The sequence below is a fragment of the Eucyclogobius newberryi genome, unplaced genomic scaffold (genome assembly GCF_026437365.1).
Source record: "Eucyclogobius newberryi isolate DKJ021-1_F unplaced genomic scaffold, fEucNew1.0.hap1 SCAF_9, whole genome shotgun sequence".
Lineage (NCBI taxonomy): Eukaryota > Metazoa > Chordata > Actinopteri > Gobiiformes > Gobiidae > Eucyclogobius > Eucyclogobius newberryi.
The window spans coordinates 3,348,027-3,354,026 of NW_027316532.1; positions in this window are offsets into that span (position 1 = coordinate 3,348,027).

Consider the following 6,000-nt stretch of genomic DNA (forward strand, 5'->3'; position numbering starts at 1 on the left):
AAAGGGGCTGAATGTTGGAGAACTTGTGGTTTCCGTGAGGCACATCATCATCATGCATTCTGAAACTGTCCTGCACAAAAATATTGGACAGAAATGAAGAAGGGATTGCAGACTGTTTTTGACACCGCCATCCCACTCAGTTTCAGAACTATGTATCAGACACTTTTATTATTATTTTTAAATGGAAGTTGTTAAAAAATCTCTCTTATTTATGTCCAGAAAACTAACATTAAAAGCTTTTTTTTAATATGTGAAGGGGTGGTCATGATTTAATGTATGTCATATCGCTCAAGCCTAAATTGAATTGACATGCACTACGTCACATCTTTTGCAATAATCCCTAACGTTTGCCCTTTGTTTGTTCATCCCTGACCCCATGATTTTATTGCTAATATTGTGCACAGAGAATTGAGACTAATGATTACAATAAAGCAATGCCCCCCCCCCCCCCACTTCCCCCAAAGACAAGACCGTCCATTGTACCGCACTATAATCAAGTTGCAATTCTTGTTCCACAATAAGCCATTTTGGCCCAGTCGATAAAAAGGTGCTGCTAAATTGTTTACTTCCCTTGGAGCAGGTAAATCATTTCAGAACTGGCTGGTTATTAAAGCAAATCCTTGGAAACGTGTACACTCTGGGCATATGTAATTATAAAGTAAAGCAGCTCAACCCTACCGGACTGAACGAGAAGCCGGGTACTTTTTTTCTAATTAGCTTCGAGTACCCTCAGGAGAGCCTACGATGGCCGAGTGAATGAAATATTCAAGTGAGTTTTCTGCCTTGGGTTCGCGGTCCCTTATATACTGTAGGTGCGCTGGGCTGAAGAAATTGCAGTTCATTTGTACAGAGGCGAGTCAACCAGGATTAAGTCGTGTTATTAAGGTATAATCCGGCGGAGCTGCCCTTGGAAAGCACACCGGCTCCCATGGGTCGAAGTGAATATGGGCGGACCGATGCGTACATACAAATAGGTTGCTGTTTACTTTGAATTTAGGTGGAAAATGCAAACAGAGAAATGCGAGTACGCAGCAAGCCTCTTGTGAAATGCAGTATGTACTCCTGATGCCGTGCCCGATGCAACCCCCTCTGATGTAATTATTTAGCACGTTTTAACCCATGGGGGGCGGCTGCGTGGTCTCCAAATGGTCTCCAAATGGTCTTCACTCTGGGTTTGTACCAAATGTGATTCTGGTGTTCCCCGAAAGAAATCCAAAATTATTCAAATCACTGTTACACTAACCTTGCAGCAGTGATATCAATAGCTATACAGAATACTTTTTGGTAACGCATTACAATACATTTTCTGTAAATTATGTATAAGGCATATTTGATTACATATATTTATCACGACGATTTGGCTACTGTGCAGGGTGTACCCCGCCTAAGGCCCGAAGTCACTGGGACAGGCTCCAGTCACCCGCGACCCGAAAGGGAACAAGCGGTAGAAAATGGATGGATGGATGGATATTTATCACGTTGTTGAAAATGGTTTAATATCAGCTTCTTAACGCATCTCGTACGTGGTTAATAACACACATATGTATGAGTTATTGAACATTTTTAATACATAAGTCAAAGTACCCGTAACAAGGATATTCTTTAAAAAAGGGTTTCAAATAGGCTCTGTTCCTTTTCCTGGGGATCGAGACCCAGATTCTCAGACATTCTTAGAAACGAGGTGCAAACTACAGTAGATTGTGTGTGAATTTGAGGGGTGGCATGGTACCTGCTTTTATGAATTCGAATATACACATTGCCATGCTACGCCATCTTTATCAACCAGAAAATAATTATAATTTTCCTTAGAAGACAGTAGCTTCTCAGGTAAAAGAAGGACGTTCGGGTCGCCACCGTATCCCAGAGTAAAAAAGTGTTGCTTGGAGAAAAAGGTTTGGAACAAAAGAACTGAGGGTTGTTCTGTTGTCCTTTAATCGATTAATCGGTTGACGGTTTCTTAGTCGATTCATTTTCTTCGCCCTCAAAGGCAACTGTTGTGATTTTGGGCGTTACAAAAATAAAGTGAATTGAATTGAATTAGTCAAGCAAATATTTTTATCAGTTGACAAATTATTCATCAGGGATTTAAAGATGTATATGGACCACAGTAGAAAGGAGGTTTTTAGTTTAATCTGACTTTTGCCTGGCTAAGAATGATATAGACCTATTGATATATATATTTAGGTAAAAACATTCAAGATAGTGTGGGATAGTTGCGGTTTACTCTGTAGACCGGACATTTACAAAAACATATTTTATCAAATTGAATTAATAATAACAAACCTCACTTACAGATTTATCACTAAAAGGAACAGGCCAATTCACGGTTACTTTGTTCCATTTACTTCAATTTTTTGTATCCATTTTGTCCTTGTACTTTCCTCATCTCTCTCCAAAGTCTATCTATTCCATTTACCCTCAATGATGTGAGATGATGAGCCACAATTTCAATGTTTTTTTCTCTCTCCAGTCCTTCTCCTTCAGTTCAAACATTACTCTGCCATCTGAGGTTACGGTGACCCCGTCTCTCCCCCCCCGATCCACACAAGCTGAGACCGCCTCGGGCTTTTTGTGCACCATCGCCGGTGAAATCACTTTGCACCAGCGTGAACCATTGCGCCCCAGCCGCGTGAGTGATAAGACTGACTTTTTGATGTTGAATACCGCTATGATGTTACATTTGCTCCGCGCCGGGATTTGAATACAAATGGCGGCGGACTTATTGGAATGTGCCGGATTGTGCTGTTTTCTGGGATATATCTCGTGCTGTACATATGTAAACTTTTGCCCAAAAAGTGTGTGTCGGCCGCAGTGAAGTCGGCTTTCACTTTCATCCATTCACTCTTTTACATCGTTCTCTGTATGAGGCCGATTGTTGTCAAAGAAACATCGTTTTGCAGCTCGACACGACAAGAACAAGGCAGTTTTCCCCCAGTGACCCTGAACTGCACATCTGTTCATTCATTCAGCCCCCTCGCTGCCTGTGCCCCATGTGTTTTGGAGAAGTGACTATTAAAGTTTGTGCAGAACTCTAAATGTAAAGAAAGCACAAAAATATCTTGGGATTAATAGCTCTTACACATTATTGATCAATTTGTAGCGTGTATATATGCTAATCCAGCTGTACTCCTGGGAATACAGCGTGTCCCTGTGTATCACAGACTTCACCACTGGACTTTATACTCACGTATTTCAACCTGTAGTTCTGTGATAATAGCCTACAGCAGGCATGTCCAAACTAGGGCCCGGGGGCCAAATGCGGCCCTCAGACCAATTTTTGTTGGCCCTCCAGTGTCCTGCTATGTTGGCCCAAACAACAAAAAGTAGTACTTTTTACTGTGAAATTGGTAAGATTCAGGCATACTGATGTTATACCAGCCTAATATTAATGTTCTAGGTATAATTAAAAATGTGGAGGTTCATTGCAATTACATCAAATGCTAAATTTTGAATGATTCACTTTGTCTTTCAACAAATTCAACATTGTCAAGTTGTTTGTGGCCCTCTGCCCCGTTTAAGTTTCAAAATGCGGCCCTTGGTGAAAAAAGTTTGGACACCCCTGGCCTACATCCAAATCAAATCAAATCAATTTATTTTTGTAAGGCCCAAAATCGCAACAACAGTTGCCTCTGAGGGCCACAGGGAGAAATGAATCAACAATGTCTGTGGTGGCGAGGGAGTCAGACAATGTCTGTGGTGGCGAGGGACGATGTCCCAGGGTCCTCTGTCCTTAGACTCTCCTTCTCGGCCAGGAAAAACTACAAAAAAAAAACCTCTTTGGGAAAAAAGCGTAGAAACCTGGAGGAGTTCCAGTGAAGGAGAGATCCGACTCTCACAGACGGACAGACGGACACGAGGGAGACTGGAGCTGGACCCACTCTTCAGGCAGATGAGGGACCGTCTGAGTCGAGCTGGACCCACTCTTCAGGCAGATGAGGGACCGTCCACACAGGGCAGGGACCACTTCACCAGGGGAGGGGCATCTGGGTCCACAGGTCCTCAGGAGTGAGAGAAAGAAAAAGAAGGCGGTGAACAGTTTGCAAGTGGAATTAAAAATTAAATATTGTTTGATAGCATAAGTAGTCAGAAGAAGAAGAGGATAGTGCTCAAGCTGTCATACTTCCCCCAGCATAGTTACTCCTAGGGCAGCGTAGCTAAAGCTGTGGGTTTATGTTTCTGTTCCTAACTACTCTGACCATAAGCGATTTCGAAGAGGAACGTTTTAAGCCTGGACTTGAATGAAGAGACTGTGTCAGCATATTTAACATGGGTCGGGAGCTGATTCCATAACACAGGAGCTTGGTAGCTAAACGCTCTACCTCCTACAGTACTTTTAGAGACTCTTGGCACCACCAGAAGGCCGGCATTCTGAGAGCGAAGAGCTCTGTTTGGATGATATGGTTCTATAGCATCTTTGAGGTAGGATGGGGCCATGTCATTTATGGCTTTGTAGGTCAAGAGTAGAATTTTAAATGTGATTCTAAACTCGACAGGGAGCCAGTGAACAGGGCTGGGTAAACGTTTATAGAGGTGGGGGGTGTTGGAGACTGAGCCGAGGATGAGGAGCAAGAGGATGTTCTAACGCGCTTTGACTTCATGGGCCTAGAAACGCCAAAGTGATGGAAGAAGGACTTCTAAAGGATAAAACGACAAAGACGTCCCATGACCTCATGGGCTTTGTACTTCCAAAGCAATGGAATAAGAATTTTTAAGGACTACGACAAAGTCTGAGGGGAGGAAGAACTTCTATAGGATACAATGACAAAGGCATCTCATGACCTCTTGGCTTTGTCAAAGCACTGGAGGTCAAAGCACTGGAAGAACAACTTTTAGGACTACGACAAAGTCTGGGGAATAAAGTCTGGCGGTAATGCGACACTCGGATGCCAACCGCCATAAAACAACAACAACAACAACAAGCACTGGCGTAATGTGCTCTCTTCTTTTTGTTCCTGATAGTAATCTTGCTGCTGCATTTTGAACCAGTTGAAAACTTTTTATGGAGCTTTTAGGACACGCTGTGAGCAGGAGTTACAGTCTAATCTAGTCGTTACTCCACCTGATGCTGCTCAGAGCTCTCCTCCTCCGTCACTTATTTGTTCACACACACACACACACACTCATACACACACACACACACACACACAGCTCACTCTGACAGTTTTGCACGGGCCGCTGCTCCGTCGTGTGGGACGTGAGCGTGGCCTGGGACTCGGGGTGTTTAGGTCTGACAGCTTGCTCCTGCACAAGGCCACTTCAGTCTCGCTGCTGCAGGTCTCTTCTGGTTAACCAAGCTTAAGCCACGGTAAGTTGGCCTGACGACACCAATGGGGCTTGGCTTGGCTTACCTGCTTAGATTAATGGAGATATTTTGGCATTTAACATCTGCTGTAGTGTTTATTCAATACACCTTGAAAATATCAGGTCGCCTTTCCACATATTTTTCTCACATTATTATTTGAAGTTTAAAAAAAAAAAAAATTCCACAGGAGACTTGTTCTATAGAAAACATACAGGAATGCTTTGAAAATAATAAACGTGTTTGTGAAGGAGTTATTTGTTATGTGTATCCTTTAATGCAAACTAGCATTCCTAACATTCCATTTTGCAAAACAAATAACCATGCACCTGATTTATGAGTCATTATTGCTGCGGATTACTTATAAATAGTTGATCAAATTTGTTGCATAAATTCTAAACTGTGAAACAACATTAATCTTGAATTCAATGTCGTAAAAATAACAACTCGGCTATTACGGTAAAACAACAAAAGCTGCACCGTCATTTGTGTATATTATCCATGAGTTTATTGCTTGTGTCACACAGTGCGCTCTTGCCGGTGGGGCTATAAAATGCACATTAATCCAGTCTTTATAAGCTGTATTTACTGTGCAACTTTGAGCTCCACTTCCAGGCCAGAAATTTCCACTCTTCATTTTCCCCCATGATGTTTGAGAGATCATTTGCTCTGAAGCATTGGTTCTGCTCAAAGATGTTTTC